This window comes from Melopsittacus undulatus, unplaced genomic scaffold (assembly GCF_012275295.1).
Source record: "Melopsittacus undulatus isolate bMelUnd1 unplaced genomic scaffold, bMelUnd1.mat.Z mat_scaffold_170_arrow_ctg1, whole genome shotgun sequence".
NCBI classification, from domain to species: domain Eukaryota; kingdom Metazoa; phylum Chordata; class Aves; order Psittaciformes; family Psittaculidae; genus Melopsittacus; species Melopsittacus undulatus.
The window spans coordinates 85,418-97,320 of NW_022994132.1; the positions used below are offsets into that span (position 1 = coordinate 85,418).

Sequence of the window (11,903 nt, forward strand, 5' to 3'; positions counted from 1 at the left end):
GGGTGGCTCAGAGCAAAGGGAGGTGCTGCCCTCCTGTGGCCAAAAGTACGAACTGCACCCCAAGAGGCCGGAGCCGCCCGAAGGGAACCGAGCGGAGCCGAAGCCGCCTGAGGGGGACGGAGCCGCCCGGAGGGACCGGAGTGGCTTCCATGGGGTCCCAGGGGAGCCGACAGCTGCCATTGCCCCCCCCGTTTGCCTCCGCCAAGTCCCGTTACCCCCATGATTCGCCTCGGCTCGGTACGGTACGGTCCGGACCCGGTTCGGCGGCACAAGCCGCACCCCGACTGGCTGAGACGCCTGTCAGTCACTCTTACTCCCGCCCCGCTTCCGTTCGGCTTCTACACTGGCCCCCCCACTCCTCTGATTGGCTGCGGCGCTTGTCAGTCACGCCTAGTCCCGCCCGGCTCCGGCGGCGCCGGATCACTGCTCTGATTGGTTGCGGCGGTTGTCAATCACGCTTAGTCCCGCCCGGCGCCGACGGCGCCCCCCCACTCCTCTGATTGGCTGCAGCGGTTGTCTATCACGCTTAGTCCCGCCCGGCGCCGACGGCGCCCCCCCACGCCTCTGATTGGCTGCGGCGGTTGTCAACCACGCTTAGCCCTCCCCCTCTCCGGCTCCGCCCCCACTCCTCTGATTGGCTGAGGCGCACGTGACCCGCTCCAAGCCACGCCCCTCGCCGGCTCCGCCCCCCCCTCTCCTCTGATTGGCTGATGAGCACGTCACCCGCTCCTAGCCACGCCCCTCTCCGACACCGCCCCCCCACTCCTCTGATTGGCTGAGGCGAAGCCGAACCCTCCCGAAGCGGCGGAACCGGCCGAAGAGAACCGAGCGGAGCCGAAGCCGCCTGAGGGGGACGGAGCCGCCCGAAGGGAACCGAGCGGAGCCGACGCCGCCTGAGGGGGACGGAGCCGCCCGGAGGGACCGGAGTGGCTTCCATGGGGTCCCAGGGGAGCCGACAGCTGCCATTGCCCCCCCCGTTTGCCTCCGCCGAGTCCCGTTACCCCCATGATTCGCCTCGGCTCGGTACGGTACGGTCCGGGCCCGGTTCGGCGGCACAACCCGCACCCCGACTGGCTGAGACGCCTGTCAGTCACTCTTACTCCCGCCCCGCTTCCGTTCGGCTTCTACACTGGCCCCCCCACTCCTCTGATTGGCTGCGGCGCTTGTCAGTCACGCCTAGTCCCGCCCGGCTCCGGCGGCGCCGGATCACTGCTCTGATTGGCTGCGGCGGTTGTCAATCACGCTTAGTCCCGCCCGGCGCCGGCGGCGCCCCCCCACTCCTCTGATTGGCTGCGGCGGTTGTCAATCACGCTTAGTCCCGCCCGGCGCCGACGGCGCCCCCCCACGCCTCTGATTGGCTGCGGCGCTTGTCAATCACGCTTAGTCCCGCCCGGCGCCGACGGCGCCCCCCCACGCCTCTGATTGGCTGCGGCGGTTGTCAATCACGCTTAGTCCCGCCCGGCGCCGGCTCCGCCCCCCACTCCTCTGATTGGCTGATGCGCACGTGACCCGCTCCTAGCCACGCCCCTCTCCGGCTCCGCCCCCCTCTCCTCTGATTGGCTGATGCGCACGTGACCCGCTCCTAGCCACGCCCCTCGCCGGCTCCGCCCCCCCTCCTCTGATTGGCTGATGCGCACGTGACCCGCTCGTAGCCACGCCCCTCGCCGGCTCCGCCCCCCCGCTCTTCTGATTGGCTGATGAGCACGTCACCCGCTCCTAGCCACGCCCCTCTCCGACACCGCCCCCCCACTCCTCTGATTGGCTGAGGCGAAGACGAACCCTCCCGAAGCGGCGGAACCGGCCGAAGAGAACCGAGCGGAGCCGAAGCCGCCTGAGGGGGACGGAGCCGCCCGAACGGAACCGAGCGGAGCCGAAGCCGCCTGAGGGGGGACGGAGCCGCCCGGAGGGACCGGAGTGGCTTCCATGGGGTCCCAGGGGAGCCGACAGCTGCCATTGCCCCCCCCGTTTGCCTCCGCCGAGTCCCTTTACCCCCATGATTCGCCTCGGTTCGGTACGGTACGGTCCGGGCCCGGTTCGGCGGCACAACCCGCACCCCGACTGGCTGAGACGCCTGTCAGTCACTCTTACTCCCGCCCCGCTTCCGTTCGGCTTCTACACTGGCCCCCCCACTCCTCTGATTGGCTGCGGCGCTTGTCAGTCACGCCTAGTCCCGCCCGGCTCCGGCGGCGCCGGATCACTGCTCTGATTGGCTGCGGCGGTTGTCAATCACGCTTAGTCCCGCCCGGCGCCGGCGGCGCCCCCCCACTCCTCTGATTGGCTGCGGCGGTTGTCTACCACGCCTCTGATTGGCTGCGGCGGTTGTCAATCACGCTTAGTCCCGCCCGGCGCCGACGGCGCCCCCCCACGCCTCTGATTGGCTGCGGCGGTTGTCAATCACGCTTAGTCCCGCCCGGCGCCGGCTCCGCCCCCCACTCCTCTGATTGGCTGATGCGCACGTGACCCGCTCCTAGCCACGCCCCTCTCCGGCTCCGCCCCCCCCTCCTCTGATTGGCTGATGAGCACGTCACCCGCTCGTAGCCACGCCCCTCGCCGGCTCCGCCCCCCCGCTCTTCTGATTGGCTGATGAGCACGTCACCCGCTCCTAGCCACGCCCCTCTCCGACACCGCCCCCCCACTCCTCTGATTGGCTGAGGCGAAGCCGAACCCTCCCGAAGCGGCGGAACCGGCCGAAGAGAACCGAGCGGAGCCGAAGCCGCCTGAGGGGGACGGAGCCGCCCGAAGGGAACCGAGCGGAGCCGAAGCCGCCTGAGGGGGACGGAGCCGCCCGGAGGGACCGGAGTGGCTTCCATGGGGTCCCAGGGGAGCCGACAGCTGCCATTGCCCCCCCCGTTTGCCTCCGCCGAGTCCCGTTACCCTCATGATTCGCCTCGGCTCGGTACGGTACGGTCCGGGCCCGGTTCGGCGGCACAACCCGCACCCCGACTGGCTGAGACGCCTGTCAGTCACTCTTACTCCCGCCCCGCTTCCGTTCGGCTTCTACACTGGCCCCCCCACTCCTCTGATTGGCTGCGGCGCTTGTCAGTCACGCCTAGTCCCGCCCGGCTCCGGCGGCGCCGGATCACTGCTCTGATTGGCTGCGGCGGTTGTCAATCACGCTTAGTCCCGCCCGGCGCCGGCGGCGCCCCCCCCACGCCTCTGATTGGCTGCGGCGGTTGTCAATCACGCTTAGTCCCGCCCGGCGCCGACGGCGCCCCCCCACGCCTCTGATTGGCTGCGGCGCTTGTCAATCACGCTTAGTCCCGCCCGGCGCCGGCGGCGCCCCCCCACGCCTCTGATTGGCTGCGGCGGTTGTCAATCACGCTTAGTCCCGCCCGGCGCCCACGGCGCCCCCCCACGCCTCTGATTGGCTGCGGCGGTTGTCAATCACGCTTAGTCCCGCCCGGCGCCGACGGCGCCCCCCCACGCCTCTGATTGGCTGCGGCGGTTGTCAATCACGCTTAGTCCCGCCCGGCGCCGGCTCCGCCCCCCACTCCTCTGATTGGCTGATGCGCACGTGACCCGCTCCTAGCCACGCCCCTCTCCGGCTCCGCCCCCCCTCCTCTGATTGGCTGATGAGCACGTCACCCGCTCGTAGCCACGCCCCTCGCCGGCTCCGCCCCCCCGCTCTTCTGATTGGCTGATGAGCACGTCACCCGCTCCTAGCCACGCCCCTCTCCGACACCGCCCCCCACTCCTCTGATTGGCTGAGGCGAAGCCGAACCCTCCCGAAGCGGCGGAACCGGCCGAAGAGAACCGAGCGGAGCCGAAGCCGCCTGAGGGGGACGGAGCCGCCCGAAGGGAACCGAGCGGAGCCGAAGCCGCCTGAGGGGGACGGAGCCGCCCGGAGGGACCGGAGTGGCTTCCATGGGGTCCCAGGGGAGCCGACAGCTGCCATTGCCCCCCCCGTTTGCCTCCGCCGAGTCCCGTTACCCCCATGATTCGCCTCGGCTCGGTACGGTACGGTCCGGGCCCGGTTCGGCGGCACAACCCGCACCCCGACTGGCTGAGACGCCTGTCAGTCACTCTTACTCCCGCCCCGCTTCCGTTCGGCTTCTACACTGGCCCCCCCACTCCTCTGATTGGCTGCGGCGCTTGTCAGTCACGCCTAGTCCCGCCCGGCTCCGGCGGCGCCGGATCACTGCTCTGATTGGCTGCGGCGGTTGTCAATCACGCTTAGTCCCGCCCGGCGCCGGCGGCGCCCCCCCACTCCTCTGATTGGCTGCGGCGGTTGTCAATCACGCTTAGTCCCGCCCGGCGCCGACGGCGCCCCCCCCACGCCTCTGATTGGCTGCGGCGCTTGTCAATCACGCTTAGTCCCGCCCGGCGCCGACGGCGCCCCCCCCACGCCTCTGATTGGCTGCGGCGGTTGTCAATCACGCTTAGTCCCGCCCGGCGCCGGCTCCGCCCCCCACTCCTCTGATTGGCTGCGGCGGTTGTCAATCACGCTTAGTCCCGCCCGGCGCCGGCTCCGCCCCCCACTCCTCTGATTGGCTGATGCGCACGTGACCCGCTCCTAGCCACGCCCCTCTCCGGCTCCGCCCCCCCCTCCTCTGATTGGCTGATGCGCACGTGACCCGCTCGTAGCCACGCCCCTCGCCGGCTCCGCCCCCCCGCTCTTCTGATTGGCTGATGAGCACGTCACCCGCTCCTAGCACGCCCCTCTCCGACACCGCCCCCCACTCCTCTGATTGGCTGAGGCGAAGCCGAACCCTCCCGAAGCGGCGGAACCGGCCGAAGAGAACCGAGCGGAGCCGAAGCCGCCTGAGGGGGACGGAGCCGCCCGAAGGGAACCGAGCGGAGCCGAAGCCGCCTGAGGGGGACGGAGCCGCCCGGAGGGACCGGAGTGGCTTCCATGGGGTCCCAGGGGAGCCGACAGCTGCCATTGCCCCCCCCGTTTGCCTCCGCCGAGTCCCGTTACCCTCATGATTCGCCTCGGCTCGGTACGGTACGGTCCGGGCCCGGTTCGGCGGCACAACCCGCACCCCGACTGGCTGAGACGCCTGTCAGTCACTCTTACTCCCGCCCCGCTTCCGTTCGGCTTCTACACTGGCCCCCCCACTCCTCTGATTGGCTGCGGCGCTTGTCAGTCACGCCTAGTCCCGCCCGGCTCCGGCGGCGCCGGATCACTGCTCTGATTGGCTGCGGCGGTTGTCAATCACGCTTAGTCCCGCCCGGCGCCGGCGGCGCCCCCCCACTCCTCTGATTGGCTGCGGCGGTTGTCTACCACGCCTCTGATTGGCTGCGGCGGTTGTCAATCACGCTTAGTCCCGCCCGGCGCCGACGGCGCCCCCCCACGCCTCTGATTGGCTGCGGCGGTTGTCAATCACGCTTAGTCCCGCCCGGCGCCGGCTCCGCCCCCCACTCCTCTGATTGGCTGATGCGCACGTGACCCGCTCCTAGCCACGCCCCTCTCCGGCTCCGCCCCCCCCTCCTCTGATTGGCTGATGAGCACGTCACCCGCTCGTAGCCACGCCCCTCGCCGGCTCCGCCCCCCCGCTCTTCTGATTGGCTGATGAGCACGTCACCCGCTCCTAGCCACGCCCCTCTCCGACACCGCCCCCCCACTCCTCTGATTGGCTGAGGCGAAGCCGACCCCTCCCGAAGCGGCGGAACCGGCCGAAGAGAACCGAGCGGAGCCGAAGCCGCCTGAGGGGGACGGAGCCGCCCGAAGGGAACCGAGCGGAGCCGAAGCCGCCTGAGGGGGACGGAGCCGCCCGGAGGGACCGGAGTGGCTTCCATGGGGTCCCAGGGGAGCCGACAGCTGCCATTGCCCCCCCCGTTTGCCTCCGCCGAGTCCCGTTACCCTCATGATTCGCCTCGGCTCGGTACGGTACGGTCCGGGCCCGGTTCGGCGGCACAACCCGCACCCCGACTGGCTGAGACGCCTGTCAGTCACTCTTACTCCCGCCCCGCTTCCGTTCGGCTTCTACACTGGCCCCCCCACTCCTCTGATTGGCTGCGGCGCTTGTCAGTCACGCCTAGTCCCGCCCGGCTCCGGCGGAGCCGGATCACTGCTCTGATTGGCTGCGGCGGTTGTCAATCACGCTTAGTCCCGCCCGGCGCCGGCGGCGCCCCCCCACGCCTCTGATTGGCTGCGGCGGTTGTCAATCACGCTTAGTCCCGCCCGGCGCCGGCGGTGCCCCCCCACTCCTGTGATTGGCTGCTGCGCACGTGACCCTTTCGTAGCCACGCCCCTCTCCGGCTCCGCCCCCCCTCCTCTGATTGGCTGATGCGCACGTCACCCGCTCGTAGCCACGCCCCTTTCGGTCATCGCCCCCCCACTCCTCTGATTGGCTGAGGCTCCACCCGCGCAGTCGCTTTTCTTCACCGTGTGCAGTACCGAACTTTGGCCACATGATGGCAGCACCAGTCGTCTCTCGGCGCTGCACCTCCGCTTTCCCGACCCGGTTTGCCGCTGATTGCCGCCCGAAGGACACACGGTAGTACCGGACAGCGGCCCCCAGCCGCTTTCTCCCCCGTCGCCCCCCATTTCAATGCTGAATTTTCGACAGAGCGGCCCCCCCCTCCCGTCTTCACCGACACATGACGGCAGCAGCGAGCGGCTTCCGGAGCCGCTCCGCCCCCCCCACCTCCACCACCTGCAGTACCGCCGTTCGGACGCACGGTGGCAGCACACGCTCCCTTTTTCGGTGCCGCAGGGGAAAACGGGCTCCGGAGCTGCTGCTCCGCGCCCGGCTTCAGTCCTCCGTGGAATGCTCCTCGGAGCGGTGCTTTTGGTTTTGCAAACGCCGCAGGCATCACCTGCACACACAGAGCTCCTGCCCTCGCTTGGCCACCTGAAATTCAGAGGGAGCTCTGCACACGGCCTCTCCGGTGCCCGATCTCTGGATCTCTCTCTAAGAGATGGGGCTGTTCTCTGGATAAAGCACGCCGGGGTTTGCTCTGTTGAAGAGCCCTTTTCTCCCTGGATCTCCTCCTGGGCTGCAGCCATCAGCCAAAACGGAAAGCACTGCTCATCCTACCTCTTTTACCCCAGGTGCTGCTTTGCCCCCAGATCATTGAGGGAGGAGTTGTGGCTGCTGCCTGGGGTATAAAGGCGCAGTGTTGCCGGGAGAGGCTCATTCAGCTCTCGGGCTTCAGCGGGTTGAGTTCTCTGTGCTGTGCTTTGTGTTTTGTAGCTTTGGAGTCTTGCGGCGTTTTGTGCTGTTGTGCTGGGATGTTTGCCGTAATGGAATCAGCTGAGTGCGGAGCATCAGGACCTCTCAAGGCTTCCCAGTGAGTGCATTAACAAGTGTCTCTGTACGGCTTTCTTTTCAGGGCTGTTATATTTATATTGTTATAATTTTATTATACTTGTCAGTCACAGCACACGGAGCGCGAGCGTCCAGCCCGGCTCCCACAGTTGGGGAGCCGCTACCGAAAGCTGGTGCTGGGCATCCCCTACACACGGAGGCACCCGGAGCGGTGCCACCAGTATGCCGAGCAAGCCTGGGTAGGGGATGGCCAGCGACAGCTTTTCCGGACAGATTTCAGCCGTCCATGCCTCAGTTTTCCTATCTATAAGCCAGGAACAACAGCAATTCTCCCCTGCTTCCCTGCGCTTCCCAGTTTGCCGGTTTTATTTATTCTCTTCTCTGTTCCTTTGAAAGGCAGCTCCCACCCGTAAGCACCAAAGAGTCCTCCTCAGCCTCGGGTCTGAGTCAGCTCCCCGGGCATGGGGCATTCTGTGCTGCAGGGAACAGAGCGTGCGGGCGACACGGGTCCTGCATGGACAGTAAGTAAAGGGCTCAAAGAAAAAGAGGGGGAAACAGAAAAGTCTAAAGCCATTTTTCAGGGTTCCAGCCCCTTCCCCAAATTGGTTGCTTCTTTTTGGCACTTCCCGCTGTTTCGAAGAGCTTTAATGATGCTGGGTTGTATGAGCCGATAGGCTCAGAGCCCCGCAGTCATGCTTTTGCTGGGCTGATGTTGTCAATTCTCCTTTGTTTTCCCTCAGCCTCGTTGCTGCTCTCGTCTGCGTGCGATCATCCAGGGTGAGACCAGGGGACATACTAGGAAGACTGCTTGGGATGCCTTCCGTCTTCTCCCTGCGTACCAGGAACTCTGTCATCTGACGGTGAGTAATACCAGTGTGCTTTTGTACACGGTATGCAGCCTGCCAAAGTGTTTTGCTTCCAAGTTACCATTGTGTATTACCCAAAAGCAACTGAGACATTTGGGGTTAGCTTTGTATATAGATACAGATGAGGCATCTGAAGCGTGTCTGTCTGTAAAAAATACCTACATTTAGATCAGACTCAAATCTCTCTGGAGAAGATGTTGTTCCTTATGGTCCTGCTGAAGTCTGTTTGGAAGAGATACCAAGCAATAGTGGCTCTGTCTAAATAACAAGTATTATTAGTTTGGGCCTGTTTTATTGGCTGGAAAGGCTTCTGAAGAAGCACACCAGCGTACTGGGAATATAATGGGAGGTGTAAAGGGCTTTGTTAACCTTTACTGGGACTTGAACGCTTGTGGTGGAAGGAAAATTTGGCAGGCATAGGTGTTAGTTTGTATAAGGGAAGCCTTAGGTTGGGTGGTGTCAGTGTCGGTTTGGGTCTTACAGGGGTCAGGTTGGATACTGCTGGTGGCCCTTTGGGAGCCATTGGTGTTAGGATGGATAGTACAGAGTGGGTGAGGTTGGAAGGGATTTCCTGCTGTTTACTCCAAGCCCTTGCTCAGCCTCTGGTGCCTTGTCCTCTCTGAACATCTCCAAGATCTCTACAAGTTCTTTGGGCAACGTGTTCTGGTGATTGGTTTGTTTGAGAGTAAACCTTTTCTCTTAATGTTTAAATGAACTTTCCTGCCCTGTGTTTCGTTTCCTGCCCATTGCCTCTGTCTGTGGTTTTGGTTGTGTTGTGACACGGGGAACAGCTCCATGGGGTGCTACAAAATGTCATCAGACAGCCTGGGTGACCTTTGAAGGTACCACCTTTTCCATTGGCAGTGAGATAAGAACCTGGTTTGGGTTTTTGCCTTCCCCTACATGTGTTTGCCTTCCCCCTGATGTGTTTGGAAAATAAAGCTAGGACTGCTGGCTTTTGTGTTGCAAGGAGGGGAACAGGTAGGCAGAGGTATTTGTAGAATATAATGCATCCCATTTTTATTTTATGTAGATGAGGTGCCAACCAGCAATTAATAATGTGGGAAGTTAACCAGATTTGAAGAAACATGAAAGAGGGTTTATGAGTGAATCAGAACTGAGCAGATGACCTGCTTTGATTGAGCTCTATGCACTTGCTGGAATGTTTTTCTTTTTTTGGGGTTTTTTTTTTTGGTCAGTTGAGGGAGTCAGTGCTGACATGCTGTAGAGAAGTAAATTGGTGAATCTGGGTGAAACTGGCTCAGTTTAATTTGTATACACAGCCCCACAAACATAGGAATTTGTAATCCCTGTGATGGATTTGAAATGAAAATCTACTGCTGTGACATGTGAGGGTGAGCGGACATTGCAATTGCCAGACAGAACACCAGACTTTAACAGTAAAATTCGCTCATCTCATGCAGAAGTGGAGCAGCAGACTGGGTATTATGGTGCAGTTCAGGGCTCAAACTCAGAGAAGCTGTGCTTCAGCTCCTGTTTTCCTAGCATTTAACCATACGAAGAACCTATGGAGAAGCTTGGTTGCAACTTGTGGTCTGCTAGGGTAGTGAAGGAAGTAGGCTGTGAGGGAGATCAGGTCTTTTAAGTTTTAGGTTGCTACTTCTTTGGGCACTTGGAGGACTAGTTTCAGTCTGTTACTGTTCTCTGCTGGTAACAAGGAGTAGCTGATGACTAAGACAGTCAAGGTAACCAGATGGTCCATTGGGCCGTTCCACCTTTCACTTGTACGTGACAGGACTGAGTGGCACAAGCAAGCAACCTATCCTGTCCTGTAAACTCCATTACTATTTATTCCCTTTTTTTCTCAACTTAAACCACATAAAAGCAGCTACTTTTCTTTCCGGGCATAGAAACAATGTTCTCCCTGTAATGAGCTGCTCCATGGTGTGTTCCTACCCATGGATATCATTAAAATAATAAACTCCAGATCATTAATTTGCTGCACACTGCTTGCTGTGTTAATGGCTGCTGCCTTTCCTTCCCGTCATCCTTGATGATACTGAGGGCAGGTGGCTGTTTCTGGGAGGAGCAGTCTGGTTTCCCATGGAGAAGCTGAATTGTTTCATCTCACTCTCCATCACTGGCAATGGCAAACAAGGCTCTTAGATAAATGCATATTGGTGCTTTTTTTCCTTCCTGTTGGAAAAGGTGGTACAGGCTATGTTTGTGTGTGTGTGTTCCAGTATCCAGGGGCTGGTTCATAGCCTGTTGAGCTGTGCTAGATAGTAAAATATGTTACCTCTTCTGAGAACTGATAAATATGCTTAAAAGTCTTCTGTGGAGGTATATGGATAAACTTGAAGTATCTCAGATATATGGTGCTAGATATGTTTGCTAAGGGTTTATATACACTTTGAATTGAGATATGAGTAGTGATCATCAGGGAAGAAATCTTTTCATTAACTTGATTAGGCCACAGATCCTTATACCCTGTCTTGACAGTTCTTGGACAACAACAGTCTTGCCTTAAATGGCATAGATCAAGGTCAGTCAGTAGAATATGAGATGTCTTATAAGTATCCTTACTCTATCCCCCAGTATCATGAATATTTAAAGAACTAATAACTATTTTCAGTGTATACGCAGGTAAGCTTTATCCAAGTAGACAGGTGCTCATTGTGAAGTACAGTTTTAGTCCCTTCTTTGTAATTCTTCTGTATATAGGTTGTGGTAATGGAGAGACAGAAGTGTTTGGCACTGCTGCCAGATTGTAACCAGACCTTACCTCTGCCTTTTTCTTCTCCTTGTAGCTCCTCCAGATGGACCTCCTTTCCAGCTGAACTCAATCACCACTGCACTGATTTCAGGCCTTGTCCACCTAGGAGTCACAAACGTTTTCTTTTTCGTATGTTCCTTAACTCTTCTGTGCAGAAAGTGGCATGACAGTTCAGTCTTGAGTGGCATCTGAAATGCAGGTTTCAGCTGAAACCGGTGATTTACTTGCACTTTTTCTGTGGGGCTGTCTTTCTTGTCCATGAAATATGATTCCATTAAAAAATGTTGACACAATGTTCCAGCTGTATCCAGCTTCTATACCAGCTGTTCTGTATTTTTATTTTGCTAGATTATGTTGTGTAGGTAAAGCAGCAGTGGTATTGGTAACATTCAGAAATGCTCATAAGTTCATACACACGTAGTAAGATAAGGATCTCGTCTATTTTGTCATGGCATTTTTCACATGTTTGCTTCTCAGAAGGACTTTGTTTTATTCTATCTTGGTTAAAAATAAAAACAAACCAAAACTTGCGACACGCTTAGAATAAGTGATTTTGTGTATTGTTCATTTGGAAGTGTTTTTAGATGTATCTTCCATTGGATTGTGATGATAACATGTGAAGGACATAATTTGGTTGCATGTCTTTAAGTCATATAGTTTAAGGCAAACTGCACTTGGTCCCAGGGAATGATGCTGCAGTTCTTGAGGTGGAAAAATCTTTTTCCAGCAAAATCGTTGTGTAAGAAGCAGTGAAAACTTTAACTAATGTTTACCATCAAGTTAATTATGCACAGATGCACAAGTGTCCCAGGCCAAGTGGAATTCTGACCTTTGGCCATCAGAATTGATGAATGGCTTTTGTGGCAAATGAGGAGTGCCAGCAGAAGGGATTCAGGGCCTTGTGTGACTCCTTGGGAGAAGGCTTGGTTTGGAAAAGAGGTCAGATGTGGACTTTGGGTTTCGTTTACCCACATCTATAATGGGGTCAAGAGTAGTTCCACATAGTTCAGTGTGTGGTTCATACTCTGTCCCATGAGGTGGGTCTTCTGTGGCCTAAGTCCAGTTTATTTAAGAACGTTTCATGTG

The 11,903-nt window shown here is 59.3% G+C and overlaps 1 long non-coding RNA gene across 4 annotated transcripts; it reads left to right on the forward strand.

Annotated features, from left to right (window-relative positions):
- The first annotated feature begins 205 nt into the window (after positions 1–205).
- LOC117438360 (uncharacterized) lies at positions 206–11,347 on the forward strand. 4 transcript variants are annotated; one of them, XR_004550717.1, is made up of 5 exons: positions 206–237; positions 7,140–7,236; positions 7,611–7,735; positions 7,955–8,074; positions 10,852–11,347. It is a non-coding gene; the product is annotated as an uncharacterized lncRNA (long non-coding RNA). The 4 variants fall into 4 exon arrangements; XR_004550715.1 differs by lacking the exon at positions 206–237 and adding an exon at positions 6,310–6,440; XR_004550716.1 differs by lacking the exon at positions 206–237 and adding an exon at positions 6,670–6,997.
- Positions 11,348–11,903: the final 556 nt, after the last annotated feature.